This window comes from Myotis nattereri (genome assembly GCF_964212035.1).
Source record: "Myotis nattereri genome assembly, chromosome: 17".
NCBI lineage: Eukaryota > Metazoa > Chordata > Mammalia > Chiroptera > Vespertilionidae > Myotis > Myotis nattereri.
In genome coordinates this window covers 24604820-24622376 of record NC_138092.1, presented here as the reverse complement: position 1 = coordinate 24622376, position 17557 = coordinate 24604820, and the positions used below count along the sequence as shown (strand labels likewise).

The 17557-nt window shown below is 39.7% G+C and overlaps 1 protein-coding gene across 1 annotated transcript in view; it reads right to left on the bottom strand.

Moving 5' to 3' along the window:
- The window catches only part of COLEC10 (collectin subfamily member 10), a 256050-nt gene extending 247144 nt beyond the window's left edge, over window positions 1-8906 (bottom strand). Inside the window, exon 1 of the mRNA XM_081111526.1 lies at window positions 8760-8906. The gene's annotated coding sequence lies outside the window, so the exon portion shown is untranslated. The remainder of the gene's footprint in view (window positions 1-8759) is intronic.
- Between the last annotated feature and the right edge of the window lie 8651 nt (window positions 8907-17557).

Here is a 17557-nt window from a genome sequence, read left to right as displayed (position 1 = left end):
TCCTAGTGTAGCCAATTGCCTCCATTTATGGAGTGCCTGCGGTGCTTTATATACATACTTATCTTATTTTGACCCTTAAAATAACATGAAGTAAACACAGTTTTATCATCCCAATTTACAGATGAGGAAACTGAGACTGGGAGTGGCTCAGTATAACTTTGCCCACATCAGAGAACTGTAAAGTGGTAAAGCTGGAATTTATAGTCTCTCTGACTTCAGGACCAGTACTAACCCCAACATATAAAATTGTTTATATATTATAACACCAATGTATTAAGAGAGGTCCCCCTTTTCCACTAGAAAGTGAACTTTGGAATTGGTGAAATAGGGAAAAACGAATAAATGTCAACTTCCAGGCCAGCTCTCATCACCATGATAGCTTCTCCTTTCAGATTTTCATGAAAATTGCACATAAAACATTTGGCTGATTTTAGTTTCCCATACTACCCATATATCCTTATCCAATGTATAGGGAAAATGGTGAACTAATGAGCAATAGAGTATCAAGATGGTTGAAATCAAGGAAGAGGGCTGGAGAGTGGAGATTTTGGAGAAGATTCAGAAAGTAAGGGACAATTGAGTAATGGATGATTCTAGTAGGTCTATAAATTCATGAAAGAAATTGCTACATGAAGAAAATTTATTCTATTAGCAACAAACAATAAAGCCCTCCCTTCAAGAGATCTGCTTTGCTGGGAAATATTTCCTTAAAATCTCTTCAGGGCAGGATTGGGAAGGGAATGTGTAGAGGTGAAAGCCAGAGGAGGGGGAAGATGCCACCCCAAGAGATAAGGAGCAAGAATGTGGCAGATGGAAGGAAAACAAGAACCTACAGATGGAGCTTGAAGACAGGAAAAATGTTGGATGGAGAATGTACAAAATGAGATGGAATGTGCTTTCTGAGGTGACCACAGGCCATTATCTCAAGGCTTTTCAGTAGAGATTTCCAAAAGTACTGAACCTAATGAAGAGGTGGATCCTTGTGACAATTGATGACACTGGCCAAGAGAACATCGACTTTGAATCACATGTAGCTGCTGTCTAGCACCACAAGAGTAAAGGATTTAGACTATACCTGAGGAGGGTGGAATTAGATCTTTGATTCCTCTGAAATGGTCAGTGCTTAAACCTCTCACATGGCCCATGCCTTATACTGTATTGATCACATGGCTCTGTCCTCATCATATAGTTGTGTTCCTCTATGGAATCCTGGTGAATAAAACATTCTCCCCATTCTTATATGTTATTACTACATAATAAGGAACTCTCTGATGGTGAGTTTCATTAAGCCTATAATAGGCTTGCCAGGGCAGCTACTGAGATCTTCTCCTTCTCTAGGGTTCTTCACCAGTTGATGTATATTAATGTGTATGTGCAGAAGGGAACTTAAGATGCTCTATTTCCCAGCCGGTCTAATAATATAAGATCATGACTTTATAAGAGGGGTCTTGCATAAATGATCTCAGCTAGAAGAAGTTGGATTCACCTAAGCTCTGACAGCTTCAGATACCTAATTAATGGCAAAGACAAGAAATGGGGTTGCCTGACCCCTAGTCCTGTGTGCCTCCCACTATATATTACATTATACCCAATGCCCTAGATCAACCAAACCTCTGTAGAACTCTGATTACAGACCAGGAAGTGCCTTCCTTCCTGTTCAAGGTTGACCTCAAATTTTGAAGTCATTTATTCCTTTTTTGTTCTAAAAAAAAAAAAAAGGCATGCTTTTCTTTTAAAATGATGCAGTGTTTGGAAATATCCTCATGAAAGTACTTTCCTTTTTTCAAAAATAAATCTCAGAGTCTGGTTTTGTTTGTTTGTTTGCTTATTCTTGGTGAGGTTGCTGTTCAAAAGAACCCGATGCACTTGGGTTGTGCAGCCATCTGCCACTACATGCTCACGTACTGCGGTTTAAAAAAATCTGGCTACCCTGCCTTTGATATAGAAGAACCACATGGAGTTGAGTCATATGCTGTGGAGAGGACACAGCTAATTATGGCATGTGCTGGGCCCAGAGAAGATGTTAACTGCTACATAATTACTACTGCAATCCAAGGGGACAGAGTCATGAAAATCCAGTTAATATAAAGAAGTCAACATAAAAATTCTAATCCACAAACTACTGAACTATAGTCCCATTCTTGAAATTTTATTCCCATAAATGTCTAAATTTAAGATCTAGTTTTTCATCAGGAATGTCCATGATCTTGAAGTACTTTTTGTCATCAAATAAAATGGTGTTTTAACAATGCAGGGTTTTCATTATTTGAATGAAGATGAAAGGATGTAGCACTAGCCCAGGATACACAAGACCTTGGTTCTAGCCTCATCTCTCTAATTGAAAGGTCAAGAGACCTTGTACCAGTCACTTAGCTTGGGGAGGAGAGGGAGGCTGGAGGAAGGTTAGTTGGAGGAAGGTTGGTTGACAGAATGTCTTAAGTTTCCCCACCTGACAAATAGAAATAGTTCATGTCAAAAAAGTTACTGACCATCAAATTCATGTCTAGCAAGTATCTGTAATTCGAAGATGAATAAACATAGTCTAATAGCCAATTTTGCAAGGTTATTGCACTTTTTCTGACTGTCCCATAATTTAGAAAGCTCATCTATCTATATAATAAAGAGCCAGGGTCATAAAAACCGATTATGACATAAGGTTGGAGCAGACTGGAAGTCAGTGCTGGGTTGCCATGGCCACCCAGCACTGACTGGGACTGCTGCGGGCACCCACACCCAGCACTGACTGCCTAGGGGACTGCAGACCAGGCCCGGAGAGAGGCCTGCAGAGAGAGAAGCAGGGTCTAATCCGTAGCCTCTGTGGCAGCCATTGATCAGAACCTGCCTCTCTTTCTCTCCCGGCCTGGCCAACAGCTGCTCCTCCATTTCTCTCCAGGCCTCCAAAGGGGCTGCTGATCAGCCCCACCTTTCTGATCAGGCCCCATTGATAGGCCCAGAGATGATGACTGGCATAAAAACTGAAAAATCAGAACCAAATTTGGGTAAATGTAAGGAGCCAATGGCTGCCTAGGAGGTGGAGCTTTTGACACTGACTGGCATAGAAACTGGCCAATAAGAACCAAATTTTAAGGCAGAGGAGGGCAGTTGGGGGTGAGATCAGGCCTGCAGGGAAGGGCAGTTGTCAGGGGAGGGCAGTTAGGGGTGATCAGGCTGGCAGGGAAGGGAAGTTGGGGGTGAGATCAGGCCGGCAAGGGAGGGCAGTTAGGAGTGATCAGGCAGGTAGGTAGGTGGGTGGTTAGGAGTCAGCGGTCCCAGATTGTGAGAGTGGTGGGATCAGGCCTAAATCAGTCAGACATTCCCCAAGGGGTCCCCAGTTGCAGTGGGTGCAGGCTGGGCTGAGGGAAACCCCCTTTATGTCACCACTGCTATCAGTTGGAAGCCGCAGCAGTAGCCATCCTTCTAGGGAGACCCCATTGAGAGGAGCTACTCCTCTCCCTTCCTCTCTGAAATCAATAAAAAATATATTTTAAAAAAAATCCAGTCACAGCATATTAACCAAAAAGAGTTTATTTTTCTATTATGTAATAAGGTGCAAAGAAGGGTAGTGCAGGGCTGAAAGAGCTGCTCATGAGAACCCTCAAATAACAAGACTCTTTCTCTTAACTGCTTGTAGGTGTTGCCCTTTGTGTTTCCCTCATCTTTCTGCCTACAACTCAGGTGAAGGTCGAGCGACCTTCTCACAACCATGAGAATGATAGTGGCACAGTCTGAACCAAAAGCTCTATCCAGTAGACTTCCTCTTACCATATATTTCATTGGCCAAAAACAGGTCCTATGGCCACGCAAGGCTTTGCTAAAAGGAATTCTGTAGAGGAAACGAGAAAGTTGTTGCTTCTCCAATAAAAACCAGATTGCATTAATTGGAAGCAGAGAGAACCAATATGCAGGAAACTAACAGTGCCTGTCACCATCCGTCTTTTCATACACCCCCATAGCTAGCTGTCAGCACAAAACCTGATCTAAAATTCATGGATTTTTTTGTTAGGGTACAAGAAATTACTGACTAGTGCTAATTCCAATTCAAAGCTTCCAGTTCTTTTCTATGTTACTCTATGAGGTTGCAACTCAGAAGGAAAAAAAAAAAAGTGTGCAGGTTTGACACTGTAAGTTTTTAAAATTAACAGGCTGCCTCAGACATGTATGAGGCCACAGTAATTATAATGCTTTATGTATAGAACTAGAGGCCCGTTGCAGGAAGATTCCTACAAGAATGGGACTTCCTGCAGCTGGAGCGAAGCAGAGAAGGGAGTGAAACCCGCTGAGGCGGGCTTTGCTCCCGCCTCCACCTCCCCGCCTGCTTCCCTCCCGCCTCCGCCGCCCCACTTGCTTCTCCACAGCTTTGCTCCCTTCTGCAGTGCTTGGCTTCCTTCTATGTTGTCTTCAGTCTTTGCTCTGCACCTGTGTATACAAATTAACCGCCATCTTTGTTGGGTTAATTTGCATACTCATCTGATTGGCTGGTGGGCATAGTGGAGTGACACCAATTTGCATGTTTCTCTTTTATTAGTCTAGATTCCCCATATCCTCCAAAGTGTGATTGGGATGGGTTTGAAAAATGAAGTTATTCTACTTCCAAAGCTTGGCAAACTAATCTAAAATATATAGCACCTTACAAGCAACCATGCAAAGCTGGTATCAGGTTGCCTAAGAGAAGATCAGTGTGAACAAGAAGCTCCAACCAAATATCTTCCTTAAAGTGTTTAAAGAGTGATGGAAAACAGAGAATACTGAGGACTTTCTAAAGCACTGAGTGTCTCATCCACAGGCACTGGGGTGCAGAGGGACATCTGGCTTATGAGGAAGGGACTCTGCAGCATGTTGCTTGGCCCCAGGAGGAGAAAGTGGCACTCCAGTATAGGCTTAGGGGATCCCCCAAAAGTTAGATGTTGAAGTCCTACCCCCATATCTCAGAATGTGACCTTATTTGGAAGTAGGGTCACTGCAGATACAATTAGTTGAACTGAGGCCATACTGGAGTAGGGTGAGGCCATAGTCGAATATGACTGGTATCCCCATAAAAAGGGGAAATTTGGACAGAGACAGTCACAGGAAGAGTGGCATGTGAAGATGAAGGTAGAGATCAGGGTGATGCTTATACAAGCCATGAAACTCCACAGAGTGATAGCAAACCACCGTAAGCTAGGAGAGAGGATCCAACTGTCTGTCACAGTTCTCAGAAACCAATACCTTGATCTTGAGGTAGCCCCTCAAACCATGGGAGAAAATATATATCAGTTGTTTAAGCCACCAAGCTTGTGGTACTTTATTACCACAGCCCTAGCAAATGAATAGATCCCCTAAAGAAAGGTAGTACTGGTTGGCTTTGGCTTTTTTCACCCAGAGAACAGATCTAAAGACAGACCTAAGCAAACAGTGGTTTTCCACGGTATCTTCATCATGCACTTTACCTACTCTGATGGTTTAGCAGTGCTTCTAAGTTAGTCTACAAAAGAAATATGAGAAAGTCACGGCCTTGGAATCTGAAAAGACTCTCTAATTTGTGTTTAGTAAATTCCATATGGAAATTGTTTTGGAGGATAGTTGGGGAGGCCATGATAGCAATCAGATATTAAAGTTTGATTTTCTACTATGCTGATTAATTGACTGAAGGACTTTGGCATGTCACCTAATCTCTCTAAAATTCAGTTTTGCTTATCTTTAATTTGGGAATAATATCTAGCCCAAAGAAATGTTCAGAAGATTAGATACAGCAACTTACATGCTTAGTTCTACGGCTGGCACTTAGTGACACTGTAGGAATTATGATAATATGAATACTTCTGAATTATATCTAGAGGTGGTGTTTCAATAGAAGAAAATATGATTTCTGAGGTGTAGTCAATTCTCAATAATCTATGGTAACAAGAAAAGATTTTTGTAGTACGTAATATCATTAATAATCTAAAAATTGCTTTTTCCAAAATCAAAATCTTTATTGTTTTTATTATAAAATTTACATATGCTCACTATAAAATTTTAATTCTATAAATATGAGTAAGGTGGAATTTTAATTTTATACTTCCAAACTATAATATTAAGTAATTATTTTTCATATTCCTTTAGGTATGTCTGTATGTATATTTAATAAACATGTTGCTTTAAACAAAATGAATCATATTATATATGCTGTTCTACAGATTAAGTCAGCTCTGTTCAGTAATATATCTTAAACCTTTCCTACCATTACATATTATAAATAATTTCTCATTGTTTTAAAGTATTTATAATATAATGTCCCAATGATATACAAAAAAAAAAAACACAACTATTTACCTAGGCTGTTTAAACATTTAGATTGCTTGCAATTTGTAAGAATCACAACAGTAAATCACAATAAGTTAAAACTACACTTTGGCGAATAGTACCTATTTTCTCCAATCTTTTGAGAATAAATTAAGGCATTGTTGGAAGGAAGGGAAAAAAAGTAAGGAAAGAAAAAGTTAAAAGTTTGTTAATTTATCTACTAATTTGGTGTGTATAATGTCAAATAATATCTTTGAAAAACCTTATGTATAATTTTGTCTATAATTTTTCTGGGTGAGAATTTACTGAAATTGGTGGCACTTTTGGAGTTTGCATAACCTCAGATAAAAGCTATACAATCCAATAACATTGGTATTCATTAAAAATATGATGAATCTAATCAAATGAATTTAGTCCCAGGTTTCAAATTCTATACAAAAAATTTACCAAATCAAAACATAATGTTATAGTTATTAAAATATTGTGGTAACTGTGTCAGGAATAGACACATAAATTGGAACAGAATATAAAAGTCTCAAAATGAACATATGTAAGAATTTATTAAGTGATAAAGGTGACACTTCAACTTGGAGGTAAAATTATGTGCTACTCAAAATGCAGTTGGAAAAATTAGATATCTACCTGGAGAGAATAAGCGATATGTTTTAATTTAGACTCAAATGAAAGACTCAAATGTATGAAAAAAACTTTAAAATTATTAGAAGGAAATTGATGCTAGTAAGAAAAATAATGATTAAATTAAGAACATAAAGCACTAGAAAAAAAACTATAGGCTATACATACATTTCCCATACATAAGAGAAAGTCTTTCTAAAAAACACACAAAACTCAAAGGATATAAATACAACAATTGGTAGAATTTACTACCTAAGTCATTCAACTTAGATACTTTGAAAGATATCATTAAGATCTTCAGAAAACATGGAACAGTGGGAGAAAAATGTTTATTTAAAAAGTCAATACTTGATATTAAAAGTTCTTACAAATTTTTAAGAATAGAGTAATAAACCACTAGAGAAATGCACAAAAGATTTGGACAGTTCAAATGTACAAGAAGCAAATTACCATTGAACATGAAAAGATACTCAACATGTAGTAATTAAAGAATTTGGAATAATTAAAACAACACTAAGATACCCATCAGATTTACACAAATTCTACCAATGGTAAAAGTGCAAGTGCAGGAAAATGAACACTTTCATACACTCTACGTAGAAGAGCAAACAGAGCCTTATTGCAGTGTAATTTCATAATGTGCATCAAATTCAAGTGCATTTATACTTTGGCCTAGCAGTCTCACCTTGCAGTTTCTCTCCCATAGATTACTCACTTCTGCTTAAAGATGCTGTAGCACCAGCATTATTTTCATTGTTACCTGTATGACACATGCCAACTACCGAAACACATAAAATGGGCGACAAGATAACTAGAGGGCTCAGGAGGGCAAAAATGCCCAGGAGAAACCTTGCTTGAGTGGATACTCTACTATTCAGTTTACTACTAAAAAGGCTGGAGGAGATGTATGAGAAGGGACAACACTTTTCCAGACACTCCCTCATTTCCAAGAAAGATCCAAATTCTGTATACTGAACATTCATAGTCATGCTTCTATTTTGTACCTTAATCTGTGCTTCTTTTCCATTTAAAATCAAGACAATACTTCAGAAAACTTAAAAGAAAAAGGTATCACATCAGTGCTTTCTAGTCCTGATGTCAAAAGCCAAAATGAATACTGACTACACACTGAAAACTACATACTGAATACTGACTACACATCTTCAACTGAAAACACACTCTTTTGGAGCAGAATACAAAGTCACATATTCGCTAAAGCTTGAGGGTAGAGCTATCATCAAGGAAACAATGTCCTTTTGGCCGTGGACAGAATTATATCCTCACCAATAGATGACTATAATAATATTTTCTCTGCTGTTTGTTAAAGGTCCATGAGTTGTAACTTCTACAGCCATGTTTATCTACCTAATTATATAGTGCAACCTGTGTTTGGAAAGCTAGCTTTGTTTTATTATAGTTTCCCACAGACAAAACAAAAATCTTGGTTGAAACTTATCCATTGAACAAAAAAACAACTGTTTGTTTTCCTATTCAATTGATACCAGTGTTGGATTTAAACATTGAAATGATGATAGTGATGCCTGTCTGGCTGAGCAGAGATTAAGAGATCCTAGGCTTAGAACTATCACCATATCCCCTCTTCCAAATGAATTCATCAGTAGGATATGAAAGTCAGTTTCTTGGGTCAATGGGTAGATACCATTCTCAGGCCTTCTAATCACACACCTGCTCCCAACCGCTACTCACTCATTTGACTTATCCTTTCTCCCCAAACCAAGGGGACACTATTACCCCAGGATGACACAGTAGCTTCCCTTTCTCACAGTTAGCACTCCCACAGAGCTTCTGGATCCCAGCATGGTATACTCCTAGAGTTGCTTGCAAAGAGGGTCTCCACTTACCTGTGTGAGGAAGACTGGATATCCAGGAGCGTAGTGATTAAGGATTGCCACGTCAAGTTGGACTACTGAAGGGGATCCCAACTCTGCCACTCAGCTTGGGTGCCCTGGAGCATAGACTTACCCTCCCTCAGCATCAGTGTCGTTACCTGTAAGATGGGAATAATAAAAGTACTTATGTAACTGGAAAATCAGTGGGTCTGTGCTGCCTGTCACTACCTAAGCCAACTAAGCAGAGACGGGGGTGAATCATATATGAGTGTTTATTCTAATACTGCCCGCAGCATGGGAGAGCAGCAGGTCATCCACAAAAATCTGCTCTATCGCTCCCGATAAGCCAGCTGCTTATATTGGGTAGAAGGACAAAGATTATATGGGGAAGTAGGCAACAGGTTATGCCAAATGGGCAGTTAACAGGTAATGCAGGCTGGAGATTTGCAAAGGCCTGGAGGTATGCAAAAGGCTGGGGGTTTTCAAAGGGTTGGCGGCTCTGGTTTCTGCAACAAAGTTGTTAATCTTTCCTTGATAATAGGCAACTCCCTGATGGGGAGGATGGGCTGCTCCCAGATCCCATGTCCAACTCTCAGCCAGGTTAGAATGTGTTTTCTTTAATCAGAACAAAACAATCATGGTTAACAGAGTATGATGAACATTTATTACAATTATAGATCGTCTCCAATATTCTATTTCTGCCCCTATCATTTACAGGGTCAGCAAGATTATCAAATAGACTGGTGGTATCCGGTACATAAAAAGTACCAAAAAATATCGGTTTTCATTCCTAGCATTCTCATTATCTACCTGCACACCCCTGCCTTGGCCAGGCTTACTCAGTAGAACAGTTACACAAATCCTCACAAGGCCAAGGTACTGCTTGCAGGTTTCCTTAGGCCACGGTCAAGTACCACACTGAAGACATCTCTACCAACAGAGAGGCGAGATGGACGAGTTCCACCCAGCCATGCCTGCACCCCACTCACCCTTCCCCCCAGCTTCTATTTCATTTTCTCGGGATTCAGATAAAAAAGACGAAAGTTCCATGGCTCTATGCCACTGTGTATACACCTTCCTTCTAAAACCAGGCCCTCTGCAGTCTTCATTGTGCAGATATGTTCCCCTTGGTAGACTGTGACCTTGAAGGAGGAAACAAAGTTTTCTTCTTTATATTTCTTTGAGTGACTTGTACTGTGTCTGGGGAGAGTTAAGGCTAACTAAAGAATGAATGAATAGTAGGAATAGTTGTAAGCAAAACAATGGGACCAGCCTAAGGAAAAAGGGAATTTGCCTCGTTATTTCCCAACTCCCTTTGTTTCCAGCTGTGAGAGATGTTCCCCTCTTGGCTGTCACTGATTTTCAGAATGCCTCAGTGTGTCTTCACGCAGGCTCTGGACTCCTTCCCCCCATCTCTCTGTATCAGAAACACCTCTCTGCCCGCTTCCTCTCTCTCTTTCTCCCCCAACCCCAGCCCCATGTGGCAATCTGGTGTGAATGCATTAATCAACCAGGTAAGCAGCCCTAAACAAAGTACTAGTCAAAGTACTAATAAATCAAGGTAACAGAAAATCAAAAAATGTCATCCAAGGAAAGCCTGTCTGCAAAAAACCTAATATGTGTCATTATAATGGGACGATGCCTAGTTCCATATCAGACAGGTGAGAGGAAGACACATATTTGATCATCCATTCCCCCTGGTATCCCCTGAAGTGGCTCTGAGACATGCTGTTGTCTATGGAGATCTGAATAAGTCTAGGCAGCTGTTGCTATACCAACTCTATCTTCTCTCTTTGTTTTTTCCAGAGTCACCCTTGAAAGAATCTAAGTTCATGCAGAAGGCACTGTTTGAAGTACGGTTTCAGAAAAACTAGAGATAGCAGAAAGGTTATCTAGTTCCTCCTCAGAGGCCAGCAGCAGCATTGTTCCAAATACAATCAAGGGTTTGATTTCTTTGGATGACCACATGTAACCCCTGGAGACAGCCAGTGAGTAAACATGACCAAAGGCCGGTACTTCCCCTCTCGGTTGAAACTTCCAACTAAAAGAATCACAGCAGTTCTGTGAGAAAGTGAGGGGAAAACCCACCAATAACTGGTCAAGAAACGTTCAAGTATAACTGAAGAAATAACTGGGAGGAGAGGCAGAAAGCCTAACAAATCACTTGCTTTTCTGATGGCATCTCCGATGGATAGTACATCCAATCACCTAAGAGTTGCCTGGATTGGAGCATGGATTACACTATAATGATTACTCTATTTGATGAGAGTACACACTCTCTGAGGACAAATCTCCCATGGCATAGCAGTAACAGTGGATTCGGTGAGTCACAGTGCCTGGGTTTGAGCACAATGTCTGCTACTTCTATGTCTATAAAGTCTGTCTAGTTATTCCATCTCTCTGGTCTTCATTTTCATTTTTTCAAAATATGGACAATAACACTATCTACCTCATAAGATTATTGTAGGTATTGTATGTGCTAAATCATCCACCTAAAACTCCAAGTCCAGGCTCAGGTACATATCATCACTCAATCTCTACCAACGGTGGCCATTTCTGTTCTCTAACTACAGAGCCCAGTGACCCAAAAATTCTCAAGTTTGATATGGTTTTAAAAAATAAATCCCAAGAGTTGCCCCATGGAGCTGCTACTTTGGTGAATAAATTAGTCTAGACAATTATATCATTATATCATATCTCTGCTTACCTTATTAAATAATTATATCTTTTATTTAGTCAGTGACATTGTATTAAATCTTGTGGCAACTATATAGGGAAAATAGGAACTTAGAATATGTTAAGGGAGTAACTTGCTTACTCAACAAACATATTTAAAACAGATACAGTTTTCCAGACACTGTGAAAACACTAAGAAATGAGAAAAAGATATAAGTTTACTTTAATAACATCTTACATTTAAACTCAACATAAAACAGGCAGTGTGTTAGGCTCTTTACCTATATTTTCTCATTAGTATGCTGAAAAAAACCAGCAAGGTGATTATTGTGTTCATTTTGAAGAGAGGAAAACAGAGACTGAAAAAGGCTCAGTAACTTGCTCAACATTTTTCAGCTAGAATTTTCCCTCACTTAAACCTCCTCTGTATTTCCAAAGCCTGTTCTTTTTCTACTCTTTTACTATTCCTCTTTCAACATCTCACCATAATGTCAGGCAGAATGAAATAAGTAAATGATTGTGGAACCCAGGGAGGTAATAATGAATTTGGGTGGTGGGGGTAAAGAAAGACTTGATTCAGGGCATTTAAAGTGAACCAGGTACGTGAGATTACAGAGGAGAAAGAAGAAGAGGAAAAGAAAGAGGACTCTAGGAAGTAAAAACTATACCAACAAAGGCCCAGCAATGTCAAACTCCAGGGAGAGTAGATGTGTGCTGGTACATAGAAAATAGGCTGAAAATAAGGGCACATAAGATATAGATAGAGATGGAATTTTCAGTGTTGGAAAACACTTTTCTTAAGAGTACAGAGAAAGTCTTCCTGTATTTGCAAAGCTTGTTGCATAACTGAAGCAAAGATGAACTTGAGCCCTGCCTTAATTTTGGAGAACCATTATAATTCCTATTTCAGCAGGTCTGATTTAAAAATGTTTGTACATATCACACACACACATGTACACATACTCACACTGATATTTAAATAATCAGACGTTGGTCATTCACTCTCCATTCATATTATGCCATCAGGCAAATTGCCCAGAGATTATTCTCAATTCTACAAATAATCTATGAGCAAATATGTATGGGAAGTCAATCTGTTATAAGACCTAAAAGAGAGAGAGCTGGGGGGGGGGGGAGGAGAGAGAGAGAGAGAGAGAGAGAGAGAGAGAGAGAGAGAGAGAGTGTGAGTTTGCTTTATTGGTGGCCCAGAGCAGCTGTTTTAAGCAGCAGATAGGGTTTAGGAAATGATGGGCCTGTGCATTGATATGTAGCATGGGGCAGAGGGAGTATGGAGAACTGTGGTCCTTCAAGATGGTCTATTTCCCCCAGTTTCACAGACAAAAGGTTTAGGAAGCTCTGGATCTACACAGGGATTTAACAGTCCAGTTCTTCACCATTTAGTGGTTCTGAGAGTATTGGCTCCTGCCTCTAGAACACGCCCGTTTGCCTCTAAAAGGAAGGCTTTTTTTGGCTACAAAGAAAGGAAGGTGGGAAGATAAAACAAACTTTAATTCATCTGTTCTTACTCATAGGCTTCCCATCAAGGACGGGTTTTATCCTTATTTAGAATCAATACTAAGTAAAGGAAGTATAAATATACCAATTGAAACACACTTTCTGTGGATGCCTTGGCAGCCACAGTTAAATTTGCTTGAGGTTCAGAGACACCATGCTCTTTCCCTAGATCATATTCTGAAACTCTCAAGTGTTAAACTCAATCATTTCCTGAGATCCTTGATACAATAGCATCTAGGATCTGCTAATAGGTGGTATTGTTTGTGGGGTTTTTTGGGGGGTGGAGGGGTGCGGGGGAGAGTGGAGTTATAGATCTGGGACAGAGTTAGGTAAATCCCTAAAAGACCACTGGAGTTTTTAAACTCTGACTGCTTATGTTGAATGTTTCCCCCAAGAGGTAAGAGCAGCTATATTTAAGTTGAGCATTATATTTCTGCAGAGTAAGAGGATCTAAGTGAAAAGGGGGAAAGTCCCCTGGGGATTTCCCATAGGTTAGCCTCTTGTGAAGGGAATCAACCCTCAGGGTGCTCCTGGGATCTCTGTATGCCACCAGAGGAAGTGTCACAGACTCTGAACCAGGTGATTTTAATTCTCTACTGTCCCTCACACTAACTAGTTCTATGACTCAAAGGAAAGTCAAACTTCAAAGACAGTTGAGAGTCTTCCTCTGTAAATTAGGAGACCTGAACTGAAGTGTTTCCTTAGGACCTTTCTAGCACTAAATCTACTCCATTTCTTTGGGTTGCCCTGGGAAAACACAACATGAGCCACAAGGTAAAGGCTCAGTGTTGAGTATTTTGAGAAAATAAAAGGGGTATACATATTGGAAATCCAAAGTGTTTATGGCTGCATTTGTTCCTAGTTTAGGAAACCAGAAATCCTTTGGCCAATCTATTCTCTGGGTCAGTGAGTAGCAAAAAGGCTCACTCCATTGAGAACAGTAGGAGTGGACTTATTTTCATAGAAGGTGGAACCAAAACAGCCTTGGGTGATGAGCCCAGATCTTGGGCTAGTCTCTGGTCACTTTCCCACCACAATATACTGCCTAGATGTCCTCCTCCAGAACTTAAAGGAGAAGAGGTCATGGAATGAAAAGCAGATGATCTGTAAACCATCAAACCATTGTTCTCAGATTTCCAAAGACTAGCTCCAGAAGATGTTGCATATGAAAATGTTTCAAGGTGCAAAATGAGGAAAACCAGAAAATTCATTTCTATTTGGAGCTTCAACATTAGCATTTAAAAAGCTCAGTAAGGCCCTAGCTGGTTTGGCTCAGTGGATAGAGTATCAACTTGCGGACTCAAGGGTCTCAGGTTTGATTCTAGTCAAGGGCACATGCCCGGGTTGCTGGCTGGATCCCCAGTGGGCGGAGGAGGGCCGTGCAAGAGGCAGCTGATCAATGATTCTCTCTCATCAATGATGATTCTATCTCTCTCTCCCTCTCCTTTCCTCTCTGAAATCAATAAAAATATATTTTTTAAAAAAGCTTAGAAAGGTCCTACTGCAAAGAGTCCTGTTCATCTTTTTAAACTAGCATTTCCTAACTTATTTGGCCAATGAAGACATACTCTACACAGATCACCAATTATCACTTATATGATTTGTAAATACATGGAAGTGATTACTTGTACAGATGTATGGAAATGTCATTCTCCCTGCAGTGGGAAATGATCATGTCACTCGTCTTAACATGTGCTCATTTGCAACTATTTTTCATAATTATCTCACTCAAGTATGAAAGTATGAACAGGTTTGGTTTTCAGTACAGTATTTGACAGCCTGCTCCCAGCAGTCTTGTCATTCCAGACTTTGACCTCACACAACAAAAGGACCTAGCAAAATACCTGTAAGCCAGGTTTACTCAGCCACTTGTGATGATCCTGTAACTGATCTTTACAAAATATTTAGTAATTTTAGTCAATCAAATGTAAAGGTCCAAGTTGATCACTTATATGTGGTATAATTGACTTCTACAGCCTTTGGTTTTGTGGATATCATCCAATGATGTATACCCAACCTTTCATATGCCAGTGAGAGGGCTGCAGCAAGTTAATCTTCGCTTAACTATAAACCCAGAGTAAAAAGAAGCCGCAAAAATCCTCCCTCAAAGCCAGTGTACACAGTCAGGGTCAGCAGTTAAAGGCACATGTTCATCTGCTTAGTGACCTATCTTTACCCTTGGGAGTTGGTTCAGTTCCAGATAAACCCCAGTGGGGAGGAAGAATGGTCCAGACCAGAGTGGCCAGAGGGTCCATGTGGCCTGGAGTAGCTCCATGCAGTCCGGCCCAGCTCCAGACCATCCTTGGCTGGAACCCCAAATGATAAGGTCACAGCCAATAACAAGTAGAAGATACAAATGGGCACAGGTAACCAGCCTTAGTCATATGCACATGTTGATCAGAGGGAATAAAAACAAATTATTTAAGATGAAATATGTTGGCGAGTACAAATATATAGATGGAAAAATTGGATCCCTTTTACAATTGTTGTGGGAATGCAAAATGGTATAGCCACTATAGAAAACAGGTGGGGGCTCAAAAAATTAAAAATAGAACTACCATATGATCCAGCAACCTCATTTCTGTTTATTTATCCAAAAGAATTGAAATTGGGATCTCAAAGAAATAGTAACACATCTATGTTCAGTGCAGCATCATTCACAATTACCAAGATGTAAAAGAAACCTAATTGTCTATTGACAGGTGAATGGATAAGGAAAATATGGTGTACATACACATACAGTGAAATAATATTCAGCCTTTCAAAAAGGAAAATTCTGCCATATGTGACAACATAAATGAACCCTGGGGACCTTATGGTAAATGATATAAGCTAATCACATAACAATAAATACTGCATGATTTCATTAATATGCAATATCTAAAATAGTCAAATTCATAGAATCAAAGAGTGGATTGGTGGCTTCCAGGGACTGGGGAGTGAGGGAGGGGGGAGGGAGAAATGGGGAATTATTGACCAATGGATGTAAAGTTTCAGTCAAGCAAAATGGAAAAGCTCTAGAGATCTGCTGTACAAGATTGTTCCTAAACATAGTCAACAACAATGCACACTTCAAAATTTAAGAGGTTAGCTCTCATGTTAAATGTTCTCACGACAATAAAAAATAGTTAAAAGTTGAAGTAAAAGTACTTGGGACATTGTAGGCTCTCAACACATCGCATTATTATTCTTACTCAGTGGGTTCTGACAAGAGGGCATATCTTTGTGAGTAAGAGGGTTTAGAACAGAGTCTGGTATACTGCATCCAAAATCCTCCTGATCCCTCAATTTTATCATCTATAAAATTAAAATTAAATGGAATTCTATAGGACAGATAGCATGTCAGCAGTATGTTAAACTTTAAAAAAAATTGGATAGTCTAAAGGCCTCACCACTTTATCATTATTAGCTGGTCATTCTTTGAAGTTTACAAGCTCCAGATGACCTCGACACATCTCTCTTGACTTACTCCACTTTTCTCTTTTCTTTCTCTCCTTGTTTCCCTTCTCATTTCTCTCCCCTATTTCTTCTCTTTCTGATCTCTTATATGCCAAGTCAACCATAGTCATTCAAATGCCTACTCCCCTCCTGTGAGAGAGAGAGAGAGAGAGAGAGAGAGAGAGAGAGAGAGAGAGAGAGAGAGAGAGACAATGTCCCTGTTGGGGAAGCAAGTGAACAGGTTCCCTTTCTAGATATGCTAGCCATAGAGTGAAGAAGAGGGACAAGCTCTGGTGATAGAAGGTGCCACCCATTTCAGAATCTGAGGGACAATGGGATAGAGATCATTTTTCTTAATCTACCAAAAATTCCGGTAACGTACCCCCACCACTCTCCTCCTGAACTCATTAGTAGTGCACTCAGAGCACTTGATTTTTGGCTTAACTGCCTTTGATTGTGATGAGGGTACACATCAGCCCCTAGTGCCTAGGGATCTGTCCAGCTGCTGTCCAAGACATACTGGCTCTTTCTTTTAACTGGAAATTATTTACTTAACAAATACCCCCCGGAATTCATGTCAGGCAGCTACTAACAGGAAAAACAGGCAAATACAATTGTTTAAAAGTTTTTATGGATCCATAATAATATATATGCATGTGAGCATCTCTCTCATGGACATAAACAATGTATAAGTCATCTTTTTTAAATTAAGTGAAAATGTATATAGAAAAAAAGTTCAAATTACAACTTCACAAAGGGAGCACACCCATATAACCATCACCCCAACCAAGAAATAGATCATTTCAAACATCCCAGAGTATCCTATCACTCTTTCTTTCAACCACCACCCCTCCAAGGGCCACACTATGCAGAGTTCTGTAATCGTGGATGAATTTGTCTGTTTTTGAACTTCATTCAAATAAAATTACTCAGTCTATAGTCTCTTGTGTTTTTGACTTCTACTTCTCAACATGTGGCTACATGCAGCCAAAAGCCATTTGTTTCATAGATATAGATTAGTCCTCGCCTGTAGATTTCAATTAACTTGATATATCAATCCTGGCATACTTCTGAGTGCTTATAAGCAGGCGATATGTAGAGACAAGATCAACAATTTCCTTAATTCAGACAGTTCTACTTATTCTTTCTCAGAAAGGCTTCCACTTGGCAATAGCCTGAAA